Source organism: Camelus ferus, chromosome 27 (genome assembly GCF_009834535.1).
Source record: "Camelus ferus isolate YT-003-E chromosome 27, BCGSAC_Cfer_1.0, whole genome shotgun sequence".
NCBI lineage: Eukaryota > Metazoa > Chordata > Mammalia > Artiodactyla > Camelidae > Camelus > Camelus ferus.
In genome coordinates this window covers 18,565,690-18,578,729 of record NC_045722.1, presented here as the reverse complement: position 1 = coordinate 18,578,729, position 13,040 = coordinate 18,565,690, and positions in this window count along the sequence as shown.

Genomic DNA, 13,040 nt, shown 5'->3' with positions numbered 1-13,040 from the left:
ACAAGACATTTGTCATTTTTAAAGGGGTCCACATCCAAGAATATCAGTCAGCCCAGGGGAGTTGGAGGGGGAGGGGAGAGACGATGAGGGAGGCGAAGTCCCAGTCGCAGCGCCTCAGGTGACCGCCGTCCTGGGCGTGGTTCCTGCTGCAGCTCCGGGAGCCCTCCGGGGTGGAAACGTCGTTTGCAAAATAACAACAATATTATTAGTATTATTGATAATGAGAAGAATCAGGAAGGCGGGGTGACCTGTATTTGAGGTCGTAAGATAAAATCCGGCCTCAAGGAGTCGTACGTGTATTTAGTGGCCTGTCTCCGACAACTCATTTCCCTCGATTAAAGGCTTCCCCAAGGAATTGTTTCTGGAAGAGAAAGGTGTTATTTTGATGCTTCTGACTCAGCTACCACTGCTCCTCCTGTCTAGGCCTGCCCCCTGTTCCCCCCAAACAGCACACAGAAGGGTCTCTCTTTTTCTTGTTTGTTTTCAAAAAACAAACCACCACCCCATTTCCCAGGAAGTTCTTATGTAAGAAATTCCCTTCCCCTGGCGCTGACAGGGACAGGGCACATTAGGGACCAGCTGACACTTGCTTCAGGCTTCAACGTCTTCTGCTCATGGTGGTCCAGGCCTGGACAAACACGCTGGGGGAGGAATGGCAGGGTCTTGGGTTTTCTCCTGGCATGTTAGGGATGGAGGTCCGTGGCTTCAGGGCTCAGATGGGCGGCAGAGGCAGCTGGTGGGCACCTAGGCACGAGTTGGGGTCTTCAGGACTGCAGCTATGCTGTGGTTGGTTTGGGATAAACGTGGAGGAGAGGGGAGATGCTCACAGAGGAAACCAGATGTACTTCCTCATGATAAGAACCACAGCTAACATTTATTGAGTGCTTACTATGTACCAGTCATCGTGCCCACCCCCTTGCGAGCCTCCAAACCTAAGGACACACCATCATGGACTAGGGGAGGCCTTGGAGTGGGGAGGCTGGGATGGGGCAGACAGGTAGTCAGTCCAGTGGGAGCACATGGCTGGGGGTAGAGGTTTTTCTAGCCCGCAACGCGTTTTCTGCCCAGAGACTTGGGGGCGCTGGGGGCAGCCAGGATCCAGGCCAAGGCATCCTCCCTCCCTCCCTGCCCGTGGTCCTCTTCCTACATCCGGCCTGGCCATGCTCTGTGTGGGCCCCAGGCCTCTGGTCGGGAGGAAGAGGACCAACAAGTTCCAGTGCTGTTCCCATTTCTTCGCGCAGGAACTCCGGAGGCAAGTAGACTGGGCCGTGAGGGCCGCAAAGGCCAAGCCCCGGCCGAGGGCGAGCGCTGGGCGCGCCAAGTCCAGGCCAGCAGCCAGGCCCGAGGCTCCGCGTTCTGCGCCTTCTCCTCCCGCCCAGGCCCGGGCGCGTCCGCGTTGTTCCTGGCGAGGTGCTCCTCCCTCGCCGTGCCGGGGGCGCTGCACCGAGCCCGGCGCTCCCGCAGCCCTCGCGGCCCCGTGCGCATCCAGGGCAGGAGCGGGGCGCAGGCCGGCCGCCCCATGGCCGTGTTCGGGCGGCTCTCAACGCCCCACCCCTCAGGGATGCTCCAGCCTCCGCTCCGAGGCCGCTCCGGGAGCCGGAGTTCTGCTCCCTGCACAGCCTCTTCCTCCCATCCCCCTAAAGCAGGGGCTGAGACTCGCCGGTGACCCCGTGCCATGCCCCGCGAGGGTGGAAAAAAGCCGGCGCTGCGCTCTGTCTGGAGACAAAAGGCCTCCGCGCTCAGGCTCCTCCAGGCTCAGACGCTGCGCGTTTCGCACCCGCCTCCACCTCGCGGAGCAGGCGGGAGCAGGTGGAACTGTCGTTGTAGGGGTGGCTCCGAGTAGAGAGCCCTGCTTGATCCCAGAAATTGAACACCTCCGAGTCCAAGGGCATAGGCACGGCCCGGGGATCTGCTCCAAAAATATCAGTCTGCCCCCAGCCTGCCCCGCTAGCCCCCACCCGGCCATCCTTCTATAAAGAGGCTTCCTCGTTGCTGGGTTTTGCTTCTGGTCTTACTGCAAATCACCCAGCAGCTAGGAAACGCTGGCTCCTGATACCGACCCACAGAGGTTACTTCTTTCCCTAAAAACGACTGTTTTTCCTTCTTCTACTAGACCCGAGGGAGAATTCACTGGTTTTAACACTGGGAAAAAATAAATCTCTAAACTCTCTTTGGGTGCGAGATGCGGTGGGCCCGCGGAGTTTCCTGTCTCCCCACGCTGACTCCCCACCGCACCTGGAAAGCTAGCCCTGCGAAGAAGAAATAGCCTTATCCTGCAGTCTATCATTTCGGTATTACAAATAACCACCGTGGAGCGAGAAATACCCCTGGCTTAAGAATATTGATAGATGATAGTAGCGATATTCACAATCGATCCTTTAATAGGCAGACGTCATAAATCATGTTCAATTCCCTGACAGCACAGTACTTCACTTAATAATATAATTAAGATTAAAACTCGAGAAGTATTGGAGGCAGCGGGTATTGATAGCTTCAAAAATGGTATTCTGGGTATGATGGTGGAAGGGAAAAGGATCTTTGGAAAATATAAACCCCTTTCCTGAAAGATGGGGTTTTCAGGGTGCTCCAGCCCCGGGAACCCTTCTGACTTTTTCTGCTGTCCGCCCCCCCCCCCCCCACACACACCATTTCTCCCCACCAGTCATCCCCATCTCTGATAGGTGAGCTGAGTAGACCAGCTCTTCCTTAGGAACGGTATCTAGGAAGATAAGGAGAAATGGGGCTTGGCTTGGATGAATGTCCTGGGTTTAGGAATCCTTTAAAAATCCATTCCTTCAGCCTTGATCTGGAGGAAAAAAAAACATTTAGGAGACCTAGGAAGTGAAGTCATTTGGGTCTTTCAATGCAATTCATTTCCTCAACAATGTTTTCAAAATTACATATAAATCACTGACCACAGGTAGGTATTCCCAGCCACTCCCTCCTTGCAGTTTAACTGCCCTTGAACCTTTCCAGCACTGCCTCCAGTCGGAATCATGGACCTCAGGATGAAAACCAAAACTTCACTTGAAGAGTAAAGCCAGAGGGGCAGGGTCCTATGCAGGGGTGATGAGCTGCCCTGTGCTTCTTAAGTAGAGCTGATTGTAAAGTGCGGTGAAAATGATTTCAAAGAGCAGAATATTAATCAAATCAATCAGAGCTGACAAATGAGAAATATTTGAAAGTCAGTGGTAATTTACAACTTTGTTATTAGTTAAGAATCGCCTGCCTTGTAACCGTAATTAATAACACTTAGAGAGGCATGATTTGGAAATCCCCCTCCCATTCTTTTTTTTTTATTTCCCTCTGTCTCTTAAGGAAGGAAAGAGAGAAAGGAAGAAAATGAGTGATCAGTAGAAACAGGAAAAACACTGAGTCGTTTGTGGGGAGAACAAAACTGGAAAATATAAAAGAAAGGGGAAAAAAGATAAGCCCCCTGGGAGGCCATCAGGAAAGTAAAGAAAATATAGGAGGAGGGGTAGTAACTCAGAAAATGAATTCTGTAACCATACCCCATGAGCAGGCTGGCAAAAGGTTGAATTTCAAATGGCCCAGAAACCCCATCAAAATGAACAGTGCTGCTAAAAAATCTTGAAAGTAGCTCAGCTCTGAATCAAGGCAGAGCTCAGGGCATTGTCTGTTTTGTTGTTGTTAACAATGTATTTCTTTATAGCCCAGGAGCAGACGTGTGCAGGCTCTTTCCCAAATTCCATCCCTGGAGACCCGACTGGCTTTCATGTTCCTGGTGTTAACTCTCTTCTTGGTCACAGACGATCCCCTCCCCCCAGTCCTACATTGATTATTAGATTGTCTCAGCCCCCACCTAAACAACACACCAAAATAATGACTTGTTGAAAAACTATAAATCATTTCAGGGCCTGAGCTTGGAAAACGACTTCAGTCAACAGGCTTGCTGTGAAAAGGTAAAGAAATCCCCAACCTTCCTCTCACTGAGGAAAAGCTGCTACTTCCCTGAACTTTTGTTAGATGGGGGAATTTTTCAGGTTGGTTAAAAAAAAAAAAAAAAAGGATGAGGAGGGGAACAACTTTCGCAAACTTTATCTGGTCTTTATTATAAGCCCGGGTCTTGTCTCATTGAGCTCAGTCTGGGTCTACAAAAGGTAGCTAGAGATTGAGATTTATTGGTCTCTAAATGAAAAGATTAATTTGATATAAGAGGTTAACTCCAAGTTCCTATACCGTGACTAGCTTCGGCAAATGCCTCTGTCGAGTCAGCACAAAAGCAGTTCAAAGAAATCTTAAAAACACACACAGATATAGATACACAAACACACTCGCCCACTTAAGCCGCAAATGCAATTCTCTTTTCTTTGTTGTTTCTTCTGTCATTACAAACCTCTAGTTTCTTTCGAGGTGGCTGGGATGGCTGGCTCCCCCCACGCACACGCAGCTGAACTTTGCCATTTTGTATCTTTTGCTTTTACTAGCAGTGAATGAAAGAATAAGGGGGGGGGGAGAGAAAGTAAAAGAGGAGAAGTGAACTAATTCAAATAAAGCAGAATACGTTTGTAAATGAGGTGCATGGAGATAGAGAGAGAGAGAGAGAGAGAGAGATGGATGGAGGAAAGGGGCTCTAGGATAAAAATAGGCAAACTGTTTGAAAATTGATGACATGGGTTTTCAGTGATGAGAGTCCATGGACGCCACAGGAACCTGGCAGAACGTAAGGTTGTGAAGAAGGGACCAGGAGAGAGAGCGAATATGACAGAGACTGAAAGGGGAGCCGAGAGGAGACACAGCAAGGACCCGAGATTCTGTGCTCCTCGGAGCAAACTATGGACATGCTAATGAGGGAAAATTAACCTTCGGGTTGGGTCTGTGACAGGGGCCCTTCGCTGAATGCCTGACCCAGGGGCTGCAAGTCGCTTCACTCTGCACCAGAGAAATGAGATAATCGCCCTGAAATCCACCAGCCTTGGTGCTCACGGCTCTGCCACACTGTTGGGGACACTAACCAGCAGCTCCTCCAAAGAAAAGGAGAGCAAATCAGAAGCAACCACAACCACAACCAGGCACAGATAGCAACCCTGTAGATCTGGGGTGAGGGGCGCATTTGCTTAACTCGAGGCCCTCCAGTCTGGCACTTTAAAGAAAGAAAGGAATCGGGCCTGGGAAATGAGAAATATCTTCATCTCTCTGGCTCCAGTCTGTCACCAAGGCTCTGGATAACTGGGCCTCGGTGAGGCAACACAGGGGATAAATGGATTTTATCTCCAGGAACGTGGCCATTGGGCCAGAGGATTATTGCTTAACCAGAGAAAATATATTGGGGGTCAGGGTAGGGGGGAAGGGATAAAGAACAGAGAGAAGTTGAGGAGGACACACACACACACACACACACACACACAAACAGACAAAAAAAGAAATTCAAAGGGAAAATTTTAAAGTGGTGTGGCTGGGGTTACCCATCACAGACATTGAGACATTAAAACACACACACACACACACACACACACACACACACACACACAGGGATTTTATTAAACAAACAAGCCAACAACTAAACGGGCATCAAAAACACATTTGCTCCCGCTGTTCTAGGGAAAGGGGATTTGAAATGATTGTGGGGTTCTGGAAGGGACCCTTCTTGGCCTCCATTGCTGTTCTCTCTCTATCTCAACCTGAGGGTTTTGCAGAAACCTTGAGGTGCCCGATGGAAAAGGGGCCTCCCAGAGGTTGCACAGGGAGGACTCCCTGTTGGAGGCAAAGGGGTCAGGTTTCCAAGTAGAGACATCAACAAACCGCAATCTTAGTGACAGTGACAGCACAAAATTATGTTTAATGTTGCAAGGGGGAAAGGGGAAATATAAAATTAGCACAGAGAAAATGTTTCCCAGACCTTCCTCCCAATTAAGGCCACGGCCTACGGATGGGCACAAGGCGGGGTGGAAACAAGAGGCCAGCCAGACCCACGAGGCCACAGCACTGGGTGGAGGCAAAGGTCGCTCCCCGACCAGAAGTCCTCATTGCCTGGGAGGAAAAGGAAGGCTTCTGGGGAGAGACTCCTGACAGCCCACCCTGTCACTTCACTAGGTTCAGAACCTTCTTTTGGAGAAGAGAGGATGTTCTAGGTGTTCCATCCTGGTGGAGATGACAGTTTAGTGGCTGGCCTGCTCAGTCCCTTCAAAGGCTTTTACATCAGTGATGAAGTTGGTGAAGGGACAGCCCAGCCTGGAAGGCTGAGAAGAAAACGGTGGGGGAGGGGGAGGGAGAGATGTGCAGACCCCTCCCCCCTCCTTTCGAGAACCAGGCTGCCTACAGGGAGAAGATGCTGGGGGAAGTAAGAACTATCTAATCAATTAGCAAGCCCTTCTTTGGAACTTGCTCTCAGCCCTGCCTCTGCTGCTCTGTACAGGCAGGCTGGACCCCACCACTCCCTTATGATGCCCCAGGTCTCCCTCCACAGGTGCACCCCTAGCCCCTGCCAGGGCCAAGGATGGGCAGACTGCCACCAGGTAGTCAAGGGGATTGGCCAAGAGAGAGCCAGGGAGATGGAGGCAGTGGCATTTTCAAGGAACAAGCAGTTTCTTTTCAATGCAGATTATTTCCTAAACTGCTTATTTAAAGAGACAGAGGTGAGAGAGATGAGACAGAGAGAGAGAGAGAGAGAGAGGGAGGGAGAATGAATCCCCTGTCCCCATCCTGTTGTGGTTATAAAGAACATAATTTTGCCTTTGTCTAGAAACCACTGTATTATTGTGGTTATTAAAAAACCCGGCTTCCCTTCTTAGTATCAGGCAAGGAGAGGACTGATGGGAGAGAGGGTGAATGGAAAACTCATTTTAAAATAATACAAATTAAATGTATTTTAAAAAACTAAACCTGGCTGATAAAGGCAGGAGAGGAGAGACTGCAGTAAGAGAGAGAAACGAGCTGGGGGGGTGGATATAGAAAATAGTCCAATTAAAAAAAAAAAGGCTAATCCATGCAGAATAACCAGGAAAAACAACCTGAGGTGGAATAAAGCAGCTACCATTTCCTAGGTGATAGGTCCACGGCCTCAGGAAACATGGGGAAGCAGCTCTACCTTGGGGTTATAGTTTTACACTTTGATTTTTAGCAACAAGTATCAAAAGATCTGAACTAATTGATTGTCGAGTTCCTTGGCCCTTCTCCAAAGAGCAATATAGATTTAATTGTATGTTGCTTAAAACTCCATTTCTCGAACAGTGTGAAACATGTAATAAAAGTCATAAACCGTATCAGAGATCCCCCCCCCCCAAGCATAAATACCCAACTGACACTGGGAAATCTTAGCTAATACTTTTAATGTGTTAAAAAAAAAAAGCATCTAAGGGGGGTAGCCATATAATAAAATCTAAACTGTTAATCCATTTTAACTCATTCAAAAAGAACCTGCGGTTGCGGGTGGGATGTTTTGCAGAGGAGGGGGTCGGGGTGAGGACACCCCACGTCAGACAACTGACTTGTTCAAACGCGGTCCATCTAAACCACACTTCCCCAAAGCAAAGCAGGTTGTGGCCTTTCAGAAGACACCAGAATGATCTCGACCCGGGAAAACAGAGCTGAAAATTGCAGCCAAACAGCCTGGCCCGAGCTCTCCTCTCTCTCCCCGAGGCTGGGAAGCCGGTCGGCGGCCGTCACTCTCCGCAGGCCTCAGCCCGGCTTCCTCCAGGGAGAGAGAGAGAGGGCTGGAGGCGGGCAGGAGCGCTCCAAAGCGGCGCGGCCAAATCCCCCTTCTGGCCCTCCCGGGCAGCCTCCTCCCTCTCCATTGTCCGCGGTTATCCCCGACCCCCAGCGGCTGTTCGGGTCCGAAAGCACCCGCCTCGCCCCCACTCCCGGCCCGGGGCATCTCCGAGAAGAGATGAGTCCCAGCCACGCCTGCGATTTGGTCCGGAATCGGCCGCAGCCATGAAGCCGGCGGCTGCGCGCGTTGCGGGCCGTGCCCTGGCGTGGCCACGCGGGCCGGGCGGCAGGCGGAGATCTGTGAAAATCCACGTGAGCCGCCCCCTCCTCCTGCCGCCCGCGGCCCCTGACACGGCAGCATTGAAGCCGGCCCGGAGGTCCCCGAGGTCTCCGAGTGTGACAGTACTCAGCATAGCGGGTAGATGGCACAATTTTCTAACATTTAGAGAGAGGAACCCACGCTGGGAGCAATAAGTCCATTTAAAAGCCCTTTATTTAAAAGGAACAAAGATAACTGACAAGCGAAGTACAGAGACATCTCAATGAAATTTCCAAAGAAGAAAGAGAAATCAGAGGCCAAAGCAAATGCGAACTGGGCTTGATGGAACAGGCCAGCGCTTTCCTCCCCCTCGAAAAGAAAGATAAAAGACAAAAAGAAAGAGGTGGTGGTCACTGGGGTTTGTGCGCATTAATGATCACAGTCCAAACCAAATCTGAAAAATCCACAGCCACAGAAACTTTAAAATGGCCGGGTGGGCTCAGCCAGGGCAGGTGGAAGAGAAGCGGGATCTGTTTAGGGGAAGAGACTTGGAAGTTTTGCCTTCGTCTTGGGAGCTACACCCTAATCTTGGAAAATAACCACCTCTGCTTTGACTTGGCGGGGTCCGGGGAGTCTGGAGAAGGCGAGCAGCCGAGGCACCCGCTCTGGGTACCCTCGGAGGCCCTCCCAGGGCCCGGGGAACGAGGCCTCCATCCTCCAGCCGCCTCCCCTAGAATGGTGCCCCAGGGATGGGCTGCGGGCCCAGCGAGAACCTCATGACCTAAGATTTGGTCAAAGCCTAGGTACTCAAGAGCCCACTCGCAGACTCAGGAACAAATGCTACCCCTTGAAAACCAAGAGGGGCGCCCACTGATGTTGCCCGGTGAAGCCAAGACAGCCCACGCTTCGTCGTGTGCTCTAATACTGCCATCCTCCACTCCCCACCTCCAAACCAGGTCCCCCACGCTCTCCAAAAGACCAGACCTGCAGGCCTAGAGGAGACAGAGAAGGGGGCGAGAGGCCAGGATGGGGGCGGTGCCCCTCTGGTCCTCCCGGCCAGGCGCTGGCCCCGGGCGACCCTGGCCCGCCAGGCGGGCGGCAGAAGGGGCGAGGTGGCTAACGCCCGCAGGGGGTCAAATGATTGTATTTGGGTGGGTGCTCGCCGACATATTTGCTGAGTAAACCTCCCTCGCTGTGCTGAAGGCGAATCCCCGTTGATAAATCCATCATTACCGTTCGGATTCAGGGAGGCAGCCGCGCCACTAAATTCATCTTACATTTGTAGCGCTTTAATAGACATTTATTAAATGCTTTTAGAGAGAGGCATGGGGCGCGTGATTACATCCTAGTTATAGACAGAACATAAAGACCCACGTTAACACCCATTTGCAGGAAGGAAGGAAGAGGTGGGGAGGGGGTGGTAAGGCAGAGTGATGGAGGGAGGAGAGATGGGGCGGGCGGGGGCACAGAGCCTGGGCGTTATTAGCCAGGGCTGCCTGGCGGGGAGCAAGGCGGGAGCCGCGGGAAGTCTCCGGCTGCGAAGCGGAGAAGTCCCCGCTCGCCTCGCAGTTCCCTGGGCTTCTGCTTTCCCTGCACCCCGCCCCCCACTCCGCGTGGGGGGCTTGCATTCTCCACCACAGCGCAAGGATGTTCCTGCTGCTTCCGCTGACCCTTTTCGGTCCCCAACCCCCAACTCCTCCTTCACTTTATTCCTGGCCTTTCCAGCTGAGACTCTTTGGAGCAAACTAGGGAGAGAGGGAAGGGAGCCCCCGCACTTCTGGACCCCGCGAGAGAGCTCTTTTAAAGCATCCTTTCCGCCTTACCCACCCCTCCCCACCCCCAAACCAGTTAGCTGGAGAGCTGAGCCAGGCCTCCCTCAACACAAAGCAGAAGGACGCTGTGGCCACGGGGCGGAATAGCCCCGCTCATTGCAATGGTTCTTTGGCCTGACACGCTCTGCTGGTGGATTCCCTCCTCCGCCAGGCGCCAAGAGGGAGCCAAGCCACCTTTGCACCTCCGACCATCATCCTGCCTGAGGACCTGCCCTAGGCTGGCCTCACGCCCCTCGACCTCAATCTCAGGGAGCTGGGCCTGCAGGAATGCCTGGGCCTCCAAAGGGCCTAACCCCTTCCTGAACGCCTCAGGGCCTCACCTAAAGGCCCAGTCCCCTGGCTGCGTCAGTCCTGCTCGCGCCCTCGTTCCCCCGGGGACGCAGCCACCAACCCCGGCCGCGGACAGCAGCGGTCAGGGCTCCTGGCCCTCCCTGGCTCCTGGTAAGGAACACTTCCGCTATCTCAAAGTTGCCATAAGAAAATAAATACAAGTGACACTGTGCTGGGCCAAAGCTCATTAGTTCGTTGTCCAGGCCTAATAAAGAAACAGAAGCGCAAATTATAGAGTTCAGCTTCAACACACGCTCTGTCACCCGATATCAGCGTACAGCGAGCCTGATTCCAATTGCTCCGAACTTGCTGCGCAGTTCGCCCCCCACCCCCTCCTCGCGAGCAGGAGGTTGGGTGGAAAAATATAGTTCCAAAGGGGGTAATGATCATGCTTTTCCTCTCGGAAGCCTGCGCCACCTCATTTCCCATCAGTAATCCCAATAAAATTAACGTCGTGGCTGCAATTGAAAAGAGGAGGGCCCGCGACACTCCTGAAATAACACACTCTCCCCCAGCAAAAGGTAAAAAGCAAAACGGCCCTTTGTTCAGCTAATTAACGAAGGCCCAACTCCGAAAGCAGATGTGTTTGCTTAGCTAATCACAAGCATGTTTCTTTCAAGGAACGTCATTTCGAGGGGGCCGCTCCGGGGGATGGGAAAGGGGGACACAGCAACCCCCCAGGGCCCTCTCTGGCTCAGGGGTCCCTTACTCCAGACTAAGATCCAGAGGCTGAATCCAGGCGGCCCATCTCTCACACCTCTCTCCCCCTTGGTCCTACCCCAGAGGCCCACCAGGCCCCTCAGCACTTGCCCAAAGGCCAGGCCTGCAAGATGCAAGAGGGGGAAAATTAAAAGTTTTAATGACATAGATGCTGTATTAGGGCAGTTTTACAATTCACTTTGAATAAGACACTAACTTATTACAAGTGTGTTATCAGAAGGACGGTAAGATTTATAACTCCGAGTCAGCTTTTCGCTTTAATGACCATGGATGTTAAGGAGAGGAAATCTGTAACTCTATTAGAGGAGATGTGAGTCCCTTCCCTGTTTGGGGGCATTTACAAATGCGTCCAGAAGGGCAGATACCAAGCCCCTTTGTGTCTCTTTATGAAAAATTTTCCCTTTCCCCTTTGGCTATGAAACCGGGTCTCCTTGCTGGGTTAGCACCTCACTCAGCTTCTGAGCGAGAGCTTGGGAAAGAGGGGGAAAAAAAGAGAGAGACAGAGAAGGAAAGGGAGATAGAAATGGGGATGGAAATGGAGGGGGTGGGGGTGTTTCCCAGTCCTCTGGTTCTCGCAGCAAAAAAACTATTTCCCCGTCTTTCTTTGCCATACAAAAGATGGCTTTCCCCTAAACCAACACAGTAAGCAAACTTTTAAAAACTGGGGTCCTATTACAAACCAACGCCCAGCACTAACTGCTTTAAAATTACTGCATAATTAGATTTAGTTGAATTTCACCATTAATTAGGCAGCCGCACTGCGGGGAGCCTTTGAAATCTGAGAAAATGGGAAAAATCATCTGAAGCACGTTTTTTTTAAACCCAACTTCAATAAATCTTGACGAGGCCCGGAATTCAGAGAGTACCTCGCTCTCCTCCCAGGCTGGCTGAGGGTAAGGGTCTCCAGGCCTGGGCTGGAGCTGGGATTGGACGTAAGGGGCGATTTCCCCGTCGGCTGAGAGCTTGGCCCGGGCCAATCCACTGCCTCTCCAGCGACCCTCACAAGACCCTCTCTGGGCGTCCAGGTCTGTCCCACGGCCGACCTCGCCTCCTCTCAAACCTATTAGATAAAGGGGATCCCCCGAGGCAGAAGCGCTCCTGTCAGGGGTGCCGTCCAAGCCGGCTCACACATTTCTAGGCCCTGCGACCACCCTCCCGGAACCGGTCCGCGGCCCCTGCGTACCCCCAGTCAGCTCTCCCCACGGAAAGCCAGCTTTCCTCTAACTTTGCCATACAAGCAGCAAGTTGTGATCACGTCCTCCGGCGGGGATCGCGGCCCGGCCCCCATCCCCAGCTCGGGAGGCCCCCATCACAACCCCCAGGCGCAGCCCCTGCATTAATGAGCGCGAGAACTGACCGAGGTCTGCTAACAGTGGCCTCTCCCCCTCCCCCTATACCATTTGAACATTTCAGATCGGTTGAGGATACAGACTTTTTGTAAATTGGTTGTTATTGGGAAGAGAGACTTGAAATAAACTCTCCTGGTTATAAGGGGGGAGGGGGCGAGGAGAGACGGGGACACTGGGTTACCAGTATGTTCCCTACCAATTCTGCTGCTTTAATTAGAGAATAATCGAGGATCGCACTCATTCGCCAGCAAGAGTTTAAAAGAGGGTTTTCTGCCTGCAGATGGAATGGCCTTTAGCCGCCCCCCCCCCTTTTTTTTTTCTTTTTGGTAACCAATGTGTTTTCTATTACCCGGCCCTGCCGTGCCTGGCAGCCCGGCGCTCGCGGTGCAGTGGGAGACGCCATGTTGGCTCAGCTCATAGGACCAAGTCAAAAGCGAGCTTCGAGGCAGAGTTTCACACGCTCGAGCTCCCCCTGACCGCCCCCCGCCCCCGCCCCCCGCCCGCCGCCGCTTAATGCACATCCCAGGAGTGCAGCTCCGCGCGCCCGGCACCCCGGACTTTCCGGGGGCGCTGGCGGAATTCCGCCGCACGTAAGTGGGGGGCGGGGGCTGGGGGGCAGGCACTTTTCCGCAGCTGCTGCCAACTCCAGGCCCCCGTCCCTGCAGCCGGCCGGATGCTCACCCAGCCGTCTCCGCGGAACCAGCCCCGGACGTCGCCCGCTAACTTTGAGCTCCAGCCCCTGGCGGCCCGGAGAGAACTAATGGAGAAAGGCCGAGGCAGGGCGACCGCGAGCCGAGCGAACGGGCTAGAATTCCCGCCCCCCCAGCTCAGGCTTCCCCCAGGTTTGTTTGAAAGTGGCGAGGAGCAGCGATCGCCCCTCTC